At 41.2% G+C, this 15,495-nt stretch overlaps 1 protein-coding gene across 1 annotated transcript in view; it reads right to left on the reverse strand.

Annotated features, from left to right (window-relative positions):
• The window catches only part of KLHL4 (kelch like family member 4), a 183,451-nt gene extending 174,830 nt beyond the window's left edge, over positions 1–8,621 (reverse strand). The window contains exon 1 of the mRNA XM_038748011.1: positions 8,556–8,621. The gene's annotated coding sequence lies outside the window, so the exon portion shown is untranslated. The remainder of the gene's footprint in view (positions 1–8,555) is intronic.
• Positions 8,622–15,495: the final 6,874 nt, after the last annotated feature.

Genomic DNA, 15,495 nt, shown 5'->3' on the forward strand with positions numbered 1-15,495 from the left:
CCCTTAACAATACTATTATCATTATTGCTATTATTATACCTTCAGAATGGTCAACCTATTCCCTGCTCCTCACAATGTCAACCTATTTCCTCCTCCTGTTACACCTGGAAAAAAGAGCTAATTGTTCTGTTGTCATTCAGAACCTGCCAAACAATTATTGCTCACCTCTCTCCCATTTCAGCCAGGCAACCTGTATGGAGAGCACTAAGAAATGATCATATTGACACTTTGGAGGTGGGGCTGCCCCTATATGTCTTGGGGTTCAGAACCTTTTCAAGGAGAAGACCAAATGTGTACTTTTACGGGATGTCTGAAAAGTCAGGCTGGGAAAAAACATGTTTTTGTGTTTTTCAAAGACTGCCAAATCAACCACACTACATACATGTCTTCCAGACTGTGAGCCCATTGTTGGGTAGGGATCGTCTCTATATGTTGCCAATTTGGACTTCCCAAGCACTTAGTACAGTGCTCTGCACACAGTAAGCGCTCAATAAATACAAATGAATAAATGAAGATGACAAGCTCAGTTTTAAAATTTCTGCCATGACCCAAAGTTCAGGACTATTAATAACTACATTTTTCCGCTAGCTTTCCTCAAAATTTCCACACCTGTTTTAAATGTATCTTGTACTAGGATTCATTAGTTCTTTAAATTCCACATTGATGCACTCCTTGAACCAAGGAATATTTGGTATTGCATTTTGTGACATCTCTGTAGAATCGTGTTTAAAAAAGAATGTGTGTATGATTTGGTGCTAGCATTTAAAAGGTACTTTAACCCAAAAGTTAACCACTTTTCCTTTCAACAGCAGTGTGGCCTTGTAGAAAGAACAGGGGCCATAGTCAGGGGACCTGAGTTCTGATTCCAGCACTTCCACGCCTGCTGTGTGAACTTGGGCCACCATTTAAAAGGCTCTGGCTCAGTTTTCTCAACCGTAAAATGAGGGTTCAGTATTCATTCCTTCATTCAATCGTATTTATTGAGCACTTATTGTGCAGACCACTGTACTAAGCACTTGGGAAGTACAAATTGGCAACATATAGAGATGGTCCCTACCCAACACAGTCTAGAAGGATTTGTTACAGTCTACAGTATCTGTTCTCCCTCTCCCTTGGATGGTGAACCCCTCTTTGTCAGTCATTTAATTGTAATAATAATAATTGTGATATTTAAGTGCTTACTATGTTTCAGGTTGGTACCAATTGCTGGGGTGGACCCAGGCCCAGTCCAACATAGGGCTCGCACTCTCAACCCCCATTTTACAGGTGAGGTAACTGAAGCACAGAGAAGCAGCGTCGCTCAGTGGAAAGAGCACAGGCTTTGGAGTCAGAGGTCATGGGTTCTAATCCCGGCTCAGCCAGTTGTCAGCTATGTGACTTTGGTCAAGTCACTTAACTTCTCTGTGCCTCAGTTACCTCATCTGTAAAATGGGGATTGACTGAGCCCCACATGGGACAACCTGATCACCTTGTAACCTCTTCAGCACTTAGAACAGTGCTTTGCAAATAGTAAGCGCTTAATAAATGCTATCATTAAAATGACTTGGCCAAGGATACATGACAAGTGACAGAACTGGGATTAGAACTCTTGACCTTCATATTTATCGAGTGTTTACTGTGCGCAGAGCTCTGTGCCATCGAGTCATTTCTGACCCATAGCGACACGATGGACACGTCTCTCAGAATGCCCCACTATTCACCTGCAATCGTTCTGGTAGTGGATCCATAGAGTTTTCTTGGTAAAAATACAGAAGTGGTTTACCATTGACTCCTTCCGCACAGTAAACTCTAGTCTCTGCCCTCAGCTCTCTCCCTAATACAATATACAGACACATTCCTTGCCCACAATGAGCTTACAGTGGGATAGGGACTCTGTCTGACCTGATTATCTTCTGCCTACCTCAGAGGTGTATACAGTGCTTGGCACATAAGCACTTAACAAATATTATTATCATTGATTCAATCAAGCAATCATTGCTTGCTACTTTAACCACCATTTGTTTCTTTTCTATGAGAGTCACTTGGGGAAGTGTCAGTTTAGATTCTTTGGATTAACTAGGATCCAAGATAGACTATTTCACTCCTCACTCCTCACTCTCGGCTTCAAGGCTGTCCATCACCTTGCCCCCTTCTACCTCACCTCCCTTCTTTCCTTCTTCAGCCCAGCCTGCACCCTCTGCTCCTCTGCCACTGCTAACCTCCTCACAGTGCCTTGTTTTCGCCTGTCCCACCATCGACCCCCGGCCCACGTCCTCCCCCTGGCCTGGAATGCCCTCCCTCCCAACATCCGCCAAGCTAGCTCTCTTCCTCCCTTCAAAGCCCTACTGAGAGCTCACCTCCTCCAGGAGGCCTTCCCACACTGAGCCCCCTCCTTCCTCTCCTCCTCCCCAACCCCCCACCCTACCTCCTTCCCCTCCCTACAGCACATGCATATACGTTTGTACAGATTTATTACTCTATTTTACTTGTACATATTTACTATTCTATTTCTGTTAATGATGTGCATCTAGCTTTACTTCTATTTATTCTGATGACACCTGTCCACACGTTTTGTTGTCTGTCTCCCCCCTCCAGACTGTGAGCCCATTGTTGGGTAGGGACCATCTCTATATGTGGCCAACTTGTACTTCCCAAGCTTAGTACAGTGCTCTGCACACAGTAAGCGCTCAATAAATATGATTGAATGAATGAATTTCAGCTCTTCAACCAGATGGAACCCCATGAGGTTTTATCTCTTGAAGATACTCCTAGAGCAAAACATGAAAAGCTGAGAGAATATTTCCAAGTCCTTGTTAAATCACATGGGTGTATGGTTTTTTGTTTTTTTATTTAATGGTGGGGAGGTAATTTAGTGACAGCCTGTGTACTTTATAGAGAAGCAATGTGGCTCAATGGAAAAAGCCTGGGCTTGGGAGTCAGAGGTCACGGGTTCAAATACGAGTTCTGCCACTTGGCACCTGTGAGACTTTGGGCAAGTCACTTAACTTCTCTTTGCCTCAGTTGCCTCATCTGCAAAATGGGTTTTAAGCTGTGAGCCCCATGTGGAACAACCTGACTACCCTGTATCTATCCCAGTGCTTGGCACATAGTAAGCACTGACCAAGCACCATCATCATCATTATTATAGCTTAAAAATGTGAAGTGATTTGCATATAATGAAATAAGCTGAAAGGCTTAATTCTGGTTAAGATTCAAAATTCCAATCTGACACCACTGAAGCAGATGTGTGCACACACCTGAAACACTTGGTTTTCCTTCATATTAGAAGACACCAATGTTAAAGTAGCAAAACTTGCTTTCATAGGCACTTTGTGATAGTAAGGTAGTGTCAACTTTGCATTTCCTGTTCTATTGATATAAGAAATCTCCTTTTTAGTCACATAGAAAGAGAAGGGTGAAATCTCTTTGGGGAAAATGTTTGGCTACTTTGTATTCTTCTCTGGAGTGGTATTTATTGAGAATTTTCTTCTAGTTCTACCTTGTAAACTCTTTGTGGGCAGGGATTGTGTCTTCCTACTCTAGTACAGTGCTCTGCACATAGTAAGCGCTCAATAAATACGATTGATGAAGTACTTATTACAGTGCCCTGCATGTAGTAAATGCTTAGTAAACACCATGGATTGATTGGCGTTTCCTAAGCCTGTGACAAAAGAGAAATGGAAGTTTCCTTCCGGAGACCTCAATATAAACTGTGGCGAGCTGTGAAGTTATTTTGTTTCAAGGTTTGATTTTTTTTTTCCAGAGGTGCCTGGTATGGATAGACTAGCTGGCAGTTATATTGTGCTTTCCCAAGCACTTAGTACAGTGGTCTGCACACAGTAAGGACTCAATAAATATGAATGAATGAACCAACACTATACTAATTTACCATTAAATCCTGTCCAAAGACTCTGTGTGCCACTGTCTCCTTTAAGGAAGTGAACAGCCCTTCCTGTGAAGCCTGGAACCAAAATCTAACTTTCTCAACTAAATCCAGGACCTCTTTTTCCTTTTTTTAATCTTTTATGGTTAAAACATATCAGAATAAAGGAATTACCTTGCTTTCCAATCACCTCCCCTTCACTTTTTAGATCAAATAGATTGTGATTGGAGGTTTCATTGTAATCAGCCCTTAATCCTTGGTGCAATAGTAACAAAATACCCAATTGCCAGTTGTTCATAAAACAGTCCAAAGTTTGGAAGCAGGATCAAAAAGTGGATGACTATGTTTGAAGATGTTAGACTTAAAAAAATATTGGGTTTAGTCCAGTATTAAGCACTTTTCTCCCTCCTTCTTAGACTGTGAGCCCCATGTGAGATAGGGACTATGTTTGACCTGATTATCTTTTCTCTGCCCCAGTGCTTAAAACAGTGCTTAACACATTATAAGCACTTAGCTTTTTTAAAAATATTTGCTATCAGTAGCCTTATTATTACTGCTGTTAAATGTCCTAGCTTTTGTACAGGCCTTGATTCAGTGATGCTATAAACTGGCTTACATCCTGGCAAGTATTTTTAGCCTACCACCCTGCAGATCCATTTTTTTTTATTTCAAGCAAATCCGAAGTCTAACGAATGGAGGCACGTGAAAATTTCCAATAAGAATTAAAAGTACTAACAGAGCTGTGCAAACGGTCCCAGGCTGGGTACTCTGGATGATTTTTCCACAGTAACATTTAGCACATCACCCCACTCCTCAAGAAACTCCGGTGGTTGCCCATTGACCTCCACTTCAAACAAAAACTCCTCACCATTGGCTTTAAAGCAATCCACCACCTTGCTCCCTCCTGCCTCATCTCACTTCTTTTCTTCTACAACTCAGTTTACGCACTTCGCTCCTCTAGTGCTAACCTTCTCACTGTGCCTTGATCTCACCTGTCTCCCCACCAATCCCTGACCCACATCTTTCCTCTGGCCTGTAATAGCTTCCCTCCTCAAATCTCGCAATCACTTTTCTCCTCTTGACCCCTGTTCAAAGCCTTATAGCTCTGACTTGCTCCCTTTGCTCTTCACCTCCATCCCAGCCCCACAGCACTTATGTGAATATCTGTAATTTTATTTGTTTTGATGTCTGTCTCCCTCCCTCTAAACTGTAAGCTGCTTGGGAGCAGAGAATGTGCCTGTTTGTTCTACTGTACTCTCTCAAGTGCTTAGGACAGTGTTCTGCAAATAGTAAGCACTCAATAAATGTGATTGAATTGAGACATGGTGACATGATAGGCTTAATCCCTGCCTTCAAGGGACTTGATAATCAACAAGGTTAATTGGTGGGTCTAAATCCCTTCTGTACCACAGCACTTATGTACAAATCTGTAATTTATTTAAATTGGTTCCTGTCTTCCCTGCTGCAGATTGTAAGCTCACTGCGGGCAGGGAATATGTCTGTTTATTGTTGTATCGTACTTTCCCAAGCACCTAGTATAATGCTCTGCTCACAGTAACTACTCAGTAAGTGTGATTGACTGGCAAATGATTCCCTTCATTTCCCTGACCCAGCTGATGTAGTCCAGGGAAAAACAGCAGATGTGTAGTCATTCAAAGTGTCTGTGGTTGGATTCTGACTTCCAGAGTCTCAACCCTTCAGGCAAGTAGAAAATTCTGTTTTCTGGACTCTCGTGACCTCAGAACATTTTTTTCCACTCACTTGGCAAGTTGGCCCTTTCTTGGCAATCCAAGATATGCTGGAGCAAATAGGCAAGAGTTCGTGATTCGAGTGGATGTGATTGGACACCTTTGGAAATTATATTTTTTTAAAAATGGTTCTGCCCCATTCAGAGTATAATTGGCACAGAGTTGTGAGTGCTTCTCACAATAAGCCTATAAATTAAGGTTGACACTGATCTTTCCTGTCTGACAGTGCTTAGAAAAGTGCTTTTCACACGGTAAATGCTCAATAAATACTGTTGAATGATAATGAAAAAATTATCACATTTAAATGCATTAATTCTATCACCTCATGGCTATCAGCCTAATTCTCTGGCAGACTTTCACGTTTGTTTAGTAGTTAATCACTCTTTTAAGAAGGGGAAGCAGATTATTCCTCAAACAGCTATAGGTATGTGGAAATTATATGTTTAGCGGGCAGAACACCCTATCATAAGACTGAATTAGCTATTAGAATTTGACTCTGGGTTTATGGGAGAAAGTAGTGGGGCTTAGTGGAAAGAGCACAGGCTTGGGAGTCAGAGGATGTGGGTTCTAATCCTGCCTCTGCCACTTGTCTCCTGGGTGATCTTGGGCAAGTCACTTAACTTCTCTGAGCCTCAGTTATGTCATCTGTAAAATGAGGATTTAAAGTGTGAGCCCCACGTGGGACAACCTGATTACCCTGTATCTACCCCAGCGCTTAGAACGGTGCTTGGCATTTAGCGCTTAACAAATACCATAATTATTATTAGTAATTGCCCCAAAATGAAATAGGGTTCCAGTCTGCTCTGACAACTATTTTGTTGTCAGTTGTACAATTAGCACTGTTCTATACTACGAAGTGAGCTTTGATGATGTTAATGCACTGGATTGTAATCATGGGTGATTTAAGTAGGAAGCAGAATGGTTCAGGGGAAAGAACACAAGTCTGAGAGTCAGAGGACCTGGGTTCTAATATCTGCTCCACCATATTCTGCTGTGTGATTTTGGGCAAATCCCTTAATTTTTCTGTGCCACAGGTTCCTCAACTGTAAAATGAGCATTAAGACTGTGAGCCCCATGTCAGTTATCTACGTCAGCACTCAATACAGTACCTGGCACATAGTAAATGATTAGCAAATACCACATTTACTGTTATTATTCTCTGTGCTTCAGATACCTCATCTATAAAAATGGGGATTAAGATTGTGAGCTCCATGGACTTTGTATCCAACCTGATTAACTTACATCTACCCCAGTGCTTAGTACATTGTCTGACACATAGCACTTAAAAAACACCGTTGAAAATACTAAAAATTGTCACAGGTAAAAATGTTTGATAATTAGAAGTAGAAATTGTAGGCCCAGGCTTTCCTCTTCAGTACTTATTCCAGTTTAATGCCCATCTGAGACTTGTCATCGTAAGCCTTTTCCCCTTTAAATTGTGAGGTTCTCGGGGGCAAAACCACAGTTTTTATTTCAGTTCATCTCTGACCCCTTCTTTAGCTTTGCCTGGAGTGTGGACTGGATGACCCTTAATGTCATCTGTCTTCCTTTGCATTTATTTTTGACTTTGGTTAGGCTTTCAGTGTGCTGTAGCCTTAGGTATGTATGGGCATCTTCTTTCTCTGCCTGTTTCCCACTTTCTAGTCCTTACAGAACCCAAAGTTGTTTCAGCTCTATTTGTTTTAAATAGTATCCTTCGCGGCACTATCCCACCTCAAAGTTGAGTGTGATCCTCAAACTGTCTTCCTGCATTTAGGAAAGGGGTCACAACTCTCTTAATCAATGGTATTTGAGTGCTTATTGTGTCTGTTAATTGTTATATTGTACTCTCCCAATGTGCACACAGTAAATGCTTAGTACAGTGCCCAGCACAAAGTAAAGTGCTTAACAAATGCCGTAATCGTTATTGAATCTGCTTGAATGAATGCAGAGCACTGTACTAAGCGCCGAGAAAGGACAACACAACAGAATTAGCAGACATGTTGCCTGCCCATAACGAGCTTACAGACTAGAGGATGGAATGTGCAGAATGATGATAAAAATGGTGATAATGACAATAATGATCTTGATCACGAGCCTAATGATACATGCTTCATTCCTCGTGGAAAAGCTAAAGGATTTTTTTTTCAATGCAAATGCCTACTTGAAATAATCAAAGTCATTAGGATATAGTCATTTCAAGGGGGGGAAGAAAAATTACACCCTTCAAAAAAAGGTATTAGAAGTAAACCTTTGATTTTCTTTTCAAAAAACTTGCAAATGGAGAATACAGAATTACGTCAAAAACTAGATTTCTAAGGCACATCAATTTATACAAGAAACAATTCAAATTAAGTACAAAATTTCAAATGTTATATGTAATTCAACTCTAACAGTCAAGAGGTCTCAATTTTGATACAGAAAATGAGAGATACGTAATTCAACTCTGACAATCAGGGGGGTTTCCATTTGAACACAGAAAATGAGGGTATAGATAATGAACTAAAGATGATTAAAGATGATTTCATTTGCTATAAACCATTAGCATTTGTCCTGAGGAACCCCCAAGATAATTAAAATGCTATCAATTAAAACACCTGAATCATATTTAATATTACTCAAACCAGATTCCCTTAATTCCAGAGATGGCTTGAAAAGAATACACCACGTTCATTTACTTGATTCTTTTGGCATTCCATTATCCCAAATTATCCTCATCTCAATTACCTTATGGAAATATCTAAAACCAACCACTTTAGTTCACTCCAAGATCCAAGAGAAGACAGCATTTTGGGTGAATGGTAGGATTCCATTTTTACCTCATAGCTGTTCAAGGAATTTCAGTAAGAAATTCACTCAGTTCAATCGTATTGAGCGCTTACTGTGTGCAGAGCACTGTACTTAGCGCTTGAGAAATGGACTTAGGACTGAGTTAAAATATCATTGAAGCGAATATTTTCTCTTACCTTAAAGGTGATTTGAGTGAAAGAAGATAATGGTCAAATATGTGGCCTGAACAGCCAGAAGTTCTTTCTGCAAGGGGGGAGAAAGAAATCTACTTTCTTTTAGCACTACCAGTAAACATGTGTTTTCTGTCACTTTCCAGTGACAGGATATTTCAGAGAACTTGCTAACCCGCTTCCTCCCTTCAGTGGCTTGTCCTTTAGCAAATATTTGCATTTTGCCTCAAAAAAAAAAAAATCCTTCCTGAAGGGAAATTCCTGCTTGATGTTTTCCGTTCAGTTCCCCTCGGCACCCACCTTAAACATTTCTGAAGCCAAGAATCATTTCCTGAGGTCTTTGCTTTCTACTTTTTGAACAAGTCAGGGGTCCCGTCCAAATTAAATCACGTGCACTCGGCCCAAATTGCAATGTTTGGAGTATAGAAACTTCCTATCTTAAACACAATGAATTCAAGATTTGGTCCAAAAATAGCCTTCCTCTGACATTTTAAGTAGTGTCAGTCCTCTTTCAAACAAAAAAGGCATCCCCAGCTCTTTGTCGAGAAACAACAAGGCCTAGTGGAATTGGCCAGTGAGTCAGAAGATTTGTGTTCTAATCCCCGCTCTACCCTGTGTCTTCTGTGAGGCCTTGGGCTAGTCACTGAAGTCAACTGCCTCAGTTTCCTCATCTAGAAAATGGGGACTAAGATTGTGAGCCCCACGGGGGACAACCTGATTTCGTTCTATCTACCCCAGCACTTAGAACAGTGCTTAACATGTAATAAGCACTTAAATATTATTATCATTATTCCTAGTAGCCATGACAACAAATGAATGTCACTTTGGTGCTAATCAGACCTCCCTCACAATCCTGGCCTAGTTTCCCCCACTTCAATCAGTCAGTAGTAGTTACTGAGTACTTACTGTTGTTCTGAGCACTATACTAAAGGCTTGGGAGAGGACAAAACAATACAGTTGGTATCCCCAATCCCTAGCCCCCAACCCAGTTTCCTGTACTCCCCCTATTCTCCCACTTACTCCTTTGTATATTTCTTCCTCTTCTAATGTAATTATTTTACTCACTCGGGACCGTCTCTATATGTTGCCGATTTGTACTTCCCAATCAATCAATCAGTCGTATTTATTGATCACTTACTGTGTGCAGAGCACTTTACTAAGCACTTGGGAAATACAAGCTGGCACCATATAGAGACAGTCCCTACCCAACAGTGGGCTCACAGTCTAGAAGGGGTAGACAGAGAACAAAACAAAACATATTAACAAAATAAAATAAATAGAATAGATATGTACAAGTAAAATAGAGTAATAGATATGTACAAACATATATATATATACTTCCCAAGCACTTAGTACAGTGCTCTGCACACAGTAAGCACTCAATAAATATGATTGAATGAATGAAACACTTCCTCCACTCATAATGTTCTCTCACTCACTCGTAATTGAGCAATACAGCTACATCAAGTCCTGAAATTGAGCCTGAGGGGTTCTACAATAGGGCAGCCAACTTCTATTTCCTTAATAAAAACAAAGTCATGACATTTATTGAGCTCTTACTATGTGCGCAGCGACTACATATTATCCAGTGTGGTGGATACTGATTGATCAAATCAGACATGGTAACTGTCCTTTGTGGGATGACAGACTAAGGAGGAGGGAAAATAGATATTCCCCATTTTACAGATGAGGAATCTGAGGCCCAGAGAAGTTAAGTGACTTGCTCAAGGTCATGTAGCAGCAAAGGGCAGAGCCAGAATTAGAACTCAGGCCCTCTTACTCCCAGGCCTGTGCTCCTTCGCCTAGGCCATATTAATAATAATGATGGCATTTATGAAGCACTTACTATATGAAAAGCACTGTTCTAAGCACTTGGGAGGTTACAAGGTGATGAGGTTGTCCCATTGGGGGCTCACAGTCTTCATCCCCATTTTACAGATGAGGGAACTGAGGCACAGAGAAGTGAAGTGACTTGCCCAAAGTCACACAGCTGACAATTGGCAGAGCTTGGATTTGAACCCATGACCTCTGACTCCAAAGCCTGGGCTTATTTCCACTGAGCCACACTGCTTCTCTAAAGGCCATATTGTACTGTATCCTGCTTTTGTAGCTCTGGGCAGTCATGTAGTTTCCTGTTATTTCCTTCTTTCTTTAAACATTCTCCCCTCCAATGTTAAACCACCCCGAATAATTTTTTAAAAGGTTCCCCATCCCTGTAGGTCCCCCATGCCCCTTTCTCCCACCACTGATTTTATCTCATAGAGCAGGCTAGTGTTTCAGAGCTGAAATCAACATGCAATCGTGGTTCAGTGAAAAGAGCACGGGCTTTGGAGTCAGAGGTCATGAGTTCGAATCCCGACTCTGCCACATGTCTGCTGTGTGACCTTGGACAAGTCACTTAACTTCTCTGAGCCTCAGTTACCTCATCTGTAAAATGGGGATTAAGACTGCGAACCCCACGTGGGGCAACTTGATCACCCTGTATCCCCCCTGGCGCTTAGAACAGTGCTTTGCACATAGTAAGTGCTTAACAAATGTCATTATTATTATTATTATTATTATTATGTAATCCAATGCTAAGCACTTAGTACAGTGCTAAGTGCTTGGTACAGTACTTTGCACATAGTAAGTCCTCAATATATACGATTGAACGAATGTAGTCCAGGTGTTGTAGATACTGTTAAACCTCATCTTAAATCAAAATATAATAATAATAAGGGCATTGAGCACTTACTATGTACAAAGCACTGTTCTAAGCACTGGGGAGGTTACAAAGTGATCAGGTTGTCCCACGGGGGACTCAGTCTTAATCCCCATTTTAAAGATGAGGGAACTGAGGCAGAGAGAAGTTAAGTGACTTGCCCAAAGTCACACAGCTGACAACTGGCTGAGTCTGGATTTGAACCCATGACCTCGGACTCCAAAGCCCGGGCTGTTTCCATTGAGCCATGCTGCTTGTCTATCTTGAATTGAGGCCTTTACCTCAGATCACCTTTTGACGGCATTTAAGTACTCACTATGTGCCAAGCAATGTTCTATGCACCATGTTAGATACAAGATAATCACGGTGGATGCAGTCCTTGTCCCACATGGGATTCATCAGTCTTAATCCCCATTTTACAGATAAGATAACTGAAGCCCAGAGAAGTGAAGTGACTTGCCCAAGTTCTCAGATTAGAGAAGTGGTGGAGCATGGATTAGAAGCCAGGGCCTATTTGGCACTTTAAGCTTCAAGTGCTTTTGTCACCTGTGCTCTCCAACACCGCAAAAGACTTTTCAGAGTTCCTGGTACAAAACATAGTGAAAGCATCGACTGAACTCTGTTTTGGTAGGTGCCATATGTCAAATTGTGTTAATATGAACTTTGTCTAAGACTTTAATTCCATTAGCTAATTTGAGGGGGAAATCAAACATGGATTTTTCCAAGATTAATTTCGTGTCATTTTGGAACTGCCCCGATTTTCCATTGAGTTCTGTTAGAGCAGGGCTATTTAGGAGGGGAAGAAAGAAATCAAGTGAGGGAATACATTTTCCACTTTACTAGAAACCCATTAAAATTGTTAGACTATAGGGTCCTTGTGGGCAGGACTTTTATCTACTAATTCTGGTGCATTATATTTCCCAAATATTTGCTCTGCACTTAGTAATTTCTCAATAAGTACCAATGATTGTTGGATTCTTGAAATACAGTCCTCGTGCGTATTGAAGGTTTTGCAATAATAGAAATATCATGCATCTTAGTTTAAAGCTATTCCACTCAGGCCGTGAAATGCTTTTACACAAAAAAGGCTTCAGGGATCGATGGGGAATTTCACTGCTTGAAGGACCAAGAACTATTTTCAAGTCTCGCCGATTTATCTTAAGAGACTGTTTAGTCAATATTATACAGCACCTTGTGGTCCTTGCTTTCATAGCCTTATTTTATCAGGGTGAGAAGATAACCTATTGATTTTTTTTAGCTTGTTTGTTTTATACCTTCCAATATAATGCAAGAATATTTCAATTTCCAACCCAAATATTACAGTTCAGTGGTTTTATCAATTGTGAATTGAATAACATATGTGGGGTTGAAGCAGAAATGAGCAAGGTGAGATTATAGATGTTCCCTAAAAGAAATAAATGTAACCTTAAAAGGAAACAAAAAAGTTGATGGAAGCAGAATATCTCCATGAGGCTAGGGAGGCATGTCACTGCATTCTGTTTGTACACTCCTATGTGCAAAGACCTTCACACACATGCTCAATAAATGCTATTGATTGGTTGATTAAATCAAGAGTGTTTAAGATCCTTCCTATTCTCACTATTCCATTTACAATAATTTAAAATACAGATGATGACAATGAGACTCCCTTGAATTGATTTACATGGCCTGCCAAAATATGAAATCAGATAGTTATTGTAGGGGCTTTTTGTCTCTACTAAAATATTCTTCCTTTGGTATTGGTGCTATTGATACTTAGAATGTCAAGGAGTAATTTCACTCCAGTAATTCAAGCCTCTACCTTCAACCTTTAGAGCACAAAGAATTTCACTTCTCTGTCTATGGACATATTGGCTGCTTAGATAGATTAATTTTTCCAGCGCTAGACTGTAAGCTCATTATGGGACAGTGAATATGTCTACCAGCCCTATTGTACTCTCCTAAGTGTTTAGCCCAGTGCTCTTCACACAGTAAGCACTCAATAAATACTACTGATTGATTTCCCCATCCATACTCGATGTCTTCTATTCTGAAGCTGCAAATAGTGGTTGTCTTCACCAGACAAGACTAGGGAACTGATCAGCAATGATAATATTTTTTTTTAATTCGTTGTGGACAGGGAATGTCACTGTTTACTGTTGTACTTTCCCAAGTGCTTAGCACAGTGCTCTGCACACAGTAAGCACTTAATAAATGATTGAGTGAAAATATTCTTTAAGTGCTTACTAAGTGCCAGGCACTTTATTGAGCAATCACATTGGACACACTCCATGTCCCAGGTGGGGCTTTAAGTATTAATCCTCATCTTGCAGATGAGGAAACTGGCACATGGCACAGAGAAATTAAATGACTTACCTGATATCACATAGGAGAATTAGAATCCTGATCCTCTTGCCTTCGAGGCCCATGATTCTTCCTCTAGGCCATGGTGCTTCCCCAAGTGCTTTTGAAGTGCTTACTTTGTGCCATGGGATAGAGAAGCAGTGTGGCTCAGTGGAAAGAGCCTGGGTTTTGGAGTCAGAGGTCATGGGTTCAAATCCCAGCTCTGCCAATTGTCAGCTATGTGACTTTGGGCAAGTCACTTAACTCCTCTGGCCTCCGTTAGCTCATCTGTAAAATGGGGATTAAGACTGTGAGCCCCCCGTGGGACAACCTGATCACCTTGTAACCTACCCAGCGCTTTGCACATAATAAGCACTCAATAAATGCCATGATTATTATTATAAGGACAGGAGAATCAGATCACATCCAATCCCTGGAGGAAGAAAAAAATAACTAATCCCTGTTTTCCAGATGAAAACACTGAGGCAAGTCACTTAACATCTTTATGCCTCAGTTATCTCATCTATAAAATGGAGATTAAGACACTGAGCCCTTACGTGGGACAGGCACTGTGTCCAACCTGATTATCTTGTATCTACCCCAGCGCTTAGTACAAGTGTCTGGCACATATTAAGTGCTTAACAAATACCACAATTTTTATTGCTGTTATCATTATTAGGGTGAGAATGAGGTGAGCACCTGAGATACCTAGTGGAACATTCTCCTCCATGATGGATGACGGAAGGAAGATGGAGAAGTTTCAGGGACCTCCACCAGTTTCCGGTCCAAGATAGCAACATCCAACCTGGAGCCCTGGGTTCACCTGAGAAGGGGACTTCAGCTTCCAGCGAGAACTTGGATTCCTCAAGGTAGGTGCTCTGCTTCTCCGTGGATGATTGTGTACCTCCGTGGTTGTGTCAGTATTTGACAGGCTTTCCCATCACCCTGATGCTTGAGTTTAGCAACCACCAAGCCCGGTGCTCTCCGACCTGAGCTATCATCTCTATATGTTGCCAACTTGCACTTCCCGGGTGCTTAGTACAGTGCTCTGCACACAGTAAGCACTCAATAAATACGATTGAAAGAATGAATGATGGAGAGGGGCTAAATTGCGGTCTGCCGATGTGAGCTTATCCTTTAGAGAGGCATCCTTTCTCACTGTGGTTGTGGTTTAGTTTAGATGAAAGCTGTCTGTTGGGTAGGGACTGTCTCTGTATGTTGCCAATTTGTACTTCCCAAGCGCTTAGTACAGTGCTCTGCACATAGTAAGCGCTCAGTAAATACGATTGAAGATGATGATGATGAAGTCTTTCTTATGCTCTATTAGCCATAGATGCTTTTCAGCCTGGGTAGTAGTTTAGATCTGTTGATACTTTTTTAAAACTTCCTTCCCAGTGAGTCTTGAAACTCCAAAGTAGGCTTGGTGATTTGAGGTGTTATTGTTTTGTTTTTGAAGAAAAATGGGAAGTTTTGCAGCGTGACTTAGTGGAAAGAGCCCAGGCTTGGGAGTCAGAGATCATGAGTTCTAATCCCGGCTCTACTACTTGTCAGCTGTGGGGCTCTGGGCAAGTCACTTAACTTCTCTGTACCTGTTTCCTCCCCTGTAAAATGTGGATTAAGTTTGTGAACCCCGCGTGAGACACCCTGATTACCTTGTAACTACCCCAGCGCTTAGAACAGTGCTTGGCACATAGTAAGCACTTAACAAATATTATTATTTTTATTATTATTATTATTATTCTGTGAGCTTCCAAATCTCAGGGCATGGTGGCCATGTTGGTTGGGTTCAGTTGCTGCTAATCTGTGTTGTTCCACCTGTGTCTCCTCTTCTTCCCCGTAGACTTAGTCCCCACCCTCTTGCCCCAGCCCACATCCTTTCCATGGCCTGGTGTGTTGGCAAAGAGCATAACTTTATTTTAAAAT

This window comes from Tachyglossus aculeatus, chromosome 6, assembly GCF_015852505.1.
Source record: "Tachyglossus aculeatus isolate mTacAcu1 chromosome 6, mTacAcu1.pri, whole genome shotgun sequence".
NCBI classification, from domain to species: Eukaryota; Metazoa; Chordata; class Mammalia; order Monotremata; family Tachyglossidae; genus Tachyglossus; species Tachyglossus aculeatus.